The sequence below is a fragment of the Ranitomeya variabilis genome, chromosome 7 (assembly GCF_051348905.1).
Source record: "Ranitomeya variabilis isolate aRanVar5 chromosome 7, aRanVar5.hap1, whole genome shotgun sequence".
Taxonomy (NCBI): Eukaryota; Metazoa; Chordata; class Amphibia; order Anura; family Dendrobatidae; genus Ranitomeya; species Ranitomeya variabilis.
In genome coordinates this window covers 246587340-246592716 of record NC_135238.1, presented here as the reverse complement: position 1 = coordinate 246592716, position 5377 = coordinate 246587340, and positions in this window count along the sequence as shown.

Here is a 5377-nt window from a genome sequence, read left to right as displayed (position 1 = left end):
TCCCCAGGAGGTGCTCAGGCAAATTCACCCAGCAGGTCTGACCATCAAGTCGGGAAAGCTCCATGAGGCCAGAGCCTGGGAAAGTGGACGCTATTGCGTCATGGCCCACCCCCAGGACCAAGAAACAGGTGATGTCCTTCCTTGGCACTGCAGGGTACTATCGGTGCTTTGTTCAGAACTATAGCAGCCTTGCACAGCCCTTGACGGACCTCACCAGGAAGAGGCTACCCCAAACAGTCATCTGGACAGATGGCTGTGAGGTGGCCTTCCAGGCTTTGAAAACAGCCCTGAGCAACTCTCCCATGTTAAAAGCAGTTGACAGCAGTCAACCATTCCTAGTACAGACCGACACCAGCAAGTTTGGCCTCATTGCTGTGCTCAGCCAGGTGGACTCAGGGGACCAAGAGTATCCCGTGTTGTACATGAGCCCGGAGCTTCTGCCGAGGGAAGTGGCCTATTCCACCATCGAGAAGGAGTGCCTGGCCATGGTCTGGGCCCTGCAACATTTGCAGCCCAACCTGTACGGACGTGCCTTCACCGTGGTGACAGATCACAACCCCTGAGCTGGCTGCACACTGTGTCTGGTACCAACGGAAGGCAGCAGCACAACTTTACCATGAAGCACAAAAAGGGCAGCGAACATGGCAACGCAGATTGATTGTCCCGCCAGGGCGAACCTGCCGAGGTGCGCATGGAGGAGTACCGAGAGGTCCTGCCTCTGTAGCGCACTGTCACTCACGCCCTGATTGGTGGGTGTGAGCTCGGGGTTTGTGGCCCCACTGTGCCACAAACCAGACTACCCTGGAAGGGGTGTGACTATGACAGCTGCCTTGGTCTTCACTGGAGCCTCTGATGGTGAGGTCAGGCTTGTGCGGCAGGCAGCTGCCAGATGCTACTCAAGGGTGGTGTCTGGCTGTGGCTGCTGATCCCACTTGGGAATCAGGAACACCAGGATCAGTGCAGGCATCAGGCAGGACTAGCAGATGAGCACGGATGAGATTCAGATGAGTAGGCTGGCATGGCTGAGACACAGAGCTGGCAGAGACACAGGGCTGGCAGGCACGACAGAGACACAGGGCTGGCAGGTACGGCAAAGACACAGGGCTGGCAGGCAAGGCAGAGACACAGGGCTGGTTGATGTGGTGTATGAAGGAACAGGTATGGACCTGTTCACACAGAAGGTACAGGTAAGAAAACAATCAGGAAGGAATGAAGTATGAAGGAACAGGTTGGGACCTGTTCACACAGGAGATGCAGGTACAGAAACAAGCAGGAAGGAATGGAGTGTGAAGGAACAGGTTGGGACCTGTTCACACAGAAGATGCAGGTACGGAAACAAGCAGGAAGGAATGGAGTGGGAAGAAACAGGTTGGGACCTGTTCACACAGGAGAGAACCGCAAGGCTAGGAATGGTATGAGCAGCAGGAGATGGAGCAGCAACAGAAGCTAAGCAGAGCGAAACCGCAAGGAATGCAGAGAGGAGCTGCAGCAAGAGGTTTCTGCAGAAGCTAAGCAGAGCGGAACCGCAAGGAATGTGGAGAGGAGCTGCAGCAAGAGATTCCTGCAGCAACAGGAGCAGAGCAGAGTAGAACGGTGCAGAACCGCAGGAGTGCGGAGCAGAGGTAAAACTGCAAGAGAGCGAAGCCCAAGCAAAGTCACAAGGGTTCAGAGCAGGCAGAGCCGCAAGAGTGCGGAGCATAAGCAGACTGAGAACACAAGGAAAGACACAGGAGGGAAGGAAGTCACAGACTAGGAGACAGATATAGGACCAAGTACAGACAAGGTAATGGAACAAGACAAGGAACAAGAAAGACACAGGGACCAGGATATTCTGCCTCCTGGAGGGCAGACAACAAGATCAAGGCAAGAACACTGAGAAAAGCCTCTAGAGAGGGAGTAACACAGAGCAAGGCCTGGCAAACTCAGAAGCTAAACACAAACTGAGCTAACATATTGCACAGGCCCAGTCCACTGGGTGGAGCTGCACTAAATACTGGAGGTCTCTTGGTAATTGGTCAGGAACAGATTAGACAGGTGCACCTGATTCCTATAAGAACCAGAGAGTTCAGGCGCTGCCCCCCTATGCACACAGTCAGGAAGCATGCAGAGAGCAGAGGAACAGAATATGGAGCTGGCAAGAAACAGAAACCACAACATGACCTGGAGCAGTGGGTAAGATAGTGTGAGATGAGAGGCCATGCCGTGATGCCAGCAGAGTTGTTACACGCAGTTCAAAAGGGGAAGTGTCAGGAAATAGGACGTATTTGATTCTATATTATCACACACACTGAGCTCTGCTACATCCATTAGGTCTGTGTAAGGTACTCATGCTGCAGCCGTGGTCCCCCTCACAGCCCCTCTTTCTTCCTGCACTAAATAGCTTTCCTGTTATGATCTGGTGGCCTAGGAGCGGCATGAGATGTGCTCTGGAGAATGTGGTAACTGTACTGACCGCAGACCCTGGACTTAACACCGCAACTAGAAGTAGCCGTGGGATGTACCTACCAATCCTAGACACCTCGACACAGCCGGAGGACTAATTAACCCTATAGATAGAAAAGGGAAAGCTATCTTGCCTCAGATAAAATTCCCAAAGGATAGGCAGCCCCCCACAAATATTGACTGTGAGAGGAGAGGGAAAAAACATACACAGGCTGAAAACAGAATTTAGCAAAGGAGGCCACTTCTAGCTAAATAGAAAGGATAGAACAGAGAACTATGCGGTCAGTATTAAAATACTAAGAAATGTCCACCACAGATAATACAAAAAACTCCACAGCTAACTAAAGACATGGAGGGTATATCTGCCTCTCCAGAGATTCCAGCTTGGCTGCATAAATCCTTACACAGATAAAGCTGGACAAGAAAAAACATGCAATGCACTGAACAATGAGGCCCACAACATGTGGGCAGAAAAACAAGCAGAACTTATCTTGTAGAAATGAACTGCAAGCAGGGGCGACCAGGAAGGAATGTGAATCCTCCAGAAACAATGAACAACTGGCACTCACCAAAGGGTGAGGCCAGACTAAATAGCCCCGTCCGAAGTGGACGCACCTGATGACTGCTGTGAAGGACAAACAGCAGCACTACCACTTATAACCACCGGAGGGAGCCCAAGAGCAGAACCCACAACAGAATTCACAACACTTTCCCCCCTCACTCTGGTGGCTTGTGTAATTCTAAACCACTCATCCCCCCTACCTCAAGAATGCGTTGGTTAGCAGGAAACCAGTTCTTTGTTTGGAGCCATGTGCTTCCATTTGTGTATGCAAATTATTCAAGAGGGAATAACTTGACCCCAATTAGTGATAGAGATATAAAAGTTGCATATTCCGAATATCCACCTATAGATCTGTAACCCAATGAAATCTCTAGGATCCAAACCCAGTGAAATCCAAGGAATGGATTTCGCCGTAAGTAGGTCATGTATCCACTTTGTGTTTATACTTAAATGAACCTCCATGTCATGCTGAGCATAATGATAATTTTGCCTTCCTTCTACGAGATTCACCCTAAGAGATATTGGTAATAGAATATTTCATAACTGTTCAGAAAGGGGAGTTCCCCAACCACCCAGTGAGGTCGGCACAGTGGGAGCGTCTTGGTTTAGGGCCCAGGTATAAAACTCAGAGGTGGGACGAGAGGGGAATTCTTTAGTCTGTGCCCAGGAAAAGAGCTAACAGCCGCTCTGCAAGCTGCTCTGATGCATTTTGATGTCGCCCCTCCCCCACCACATGGTTTGCCATGATCTGAAAGGACTGTAAGTGCTTTTTCTTCTTTTAATCCCTTTTCATTTGCAATTGCCTTGTACATACTAAAATTATCTCATCTTGTAACATCTTTTTTATACTTTTATAAACACTGCCTAATCTTTTTGGAGTAAAAGCTATAATATTTACTAGTGTTGTTCTCCTTGCCCTAAACCGTACCCTAAGTTCTCTGACCTAAGCCTTTGCTACTGATTGGGTTGGCTCCTGACTCCGCTATTAATCATAAGAAATAGGAGCTGGTGGCAGTGCAGCGTGCTGGGCTTGTGGGGCAAAGCTGGCAGTGACGGAAAGGGTTTTATAAGTGTATTGCCTGGCTGTGGCTGGGAATAGTATATCACCCTCACAGCAGCGTGCCCAATAGCCAGTACACGACCGGGCAGCTATCTGGCGACTACACTATGTTCCAAATTATTATGCAAATGACATTTTTCTCTGATTTTCCAAAATGGTCGGTGCAAATGACAGTCAGTCTAATAAAAGTAATCACCCGTTAGATTATACATCGAATTTTATTGAATAAACCTCCCAATGATAACAGTATAATCTCCACAATGAATAAAAACTTAAAATGCACTGCTCCAAATTATTACGCCCAGTAGAATTTCTAAACATTTGATCTCTTTTAAAGAACTGAAAAGTCTCATTTGTGGAAGTTGCAGCATTAGGAGGTCACATTCACTTACCAGAAAAGCTATTTACCTCCAGAACCTCCTAACAGCCAAGTTACATGTAACATAGGACCCTTCTTTGATATCACCTTCACAATTCTGCATCCATTGAACTTGTGAGTTTTTGGAGAGTTTCTGCTTGTGTTTCTTCCCTCCCAGCAGGGCCATATTTAGAGTTTCTGCTGCCCTAGGCACTTTTAGTGCTGCCTCCCCCTTTGGTATGACACTATCGGCAGTGACTTTAGCAAGAATCGCTGATGTGAAAGTCGCCTTTTGCAGCAGATCAGGCAGTTTTTCGGCATCTGCCGTGTAACGGATCACTTACAGCAACACTGTGTTCGGCCTCATTCATTCCCTATGGGATTTGCGGCACTTGCCGTGATCTGGCAAATGTGGTACCATACCTCCCAACTTTTGAAGAAGGGAAGGAGGGATAAAGTTTAGGCCACGCCTCTGACCACACCCATTTCACAACTAGTGACACCCATATCCACGTCCCAACCACAGCCATTTAGCACTGCTGATCACACTGTTTTATATACAATAATTATAAACGAAAAAATATGGCCACACAGTGCTCCATACTGTATAATGATCCCACATGATGCTCCATACTGTATAATGGCCACACATGATGCTCCATACTGTATAATGATCCCACATGATGCTCCATACTGTATAATGGCCACACATGATGCTCCATACTGTATAATGATCCCACATGATGCTCAATACTGTATAATGGCCACACATGATGCTCCATACTGTATAACGGCCACACACAGTTCTCCATACTGTATAACGGCCACACATGATGCTCCATACTGTATAACGGCCACACATGATGCTCAATACTGTATAATGGGCACACACAGTTCTCCATGATACTGTATAATGACCCCCCTCCTGTATGCATGGCTCATATTCCCCCCCTGT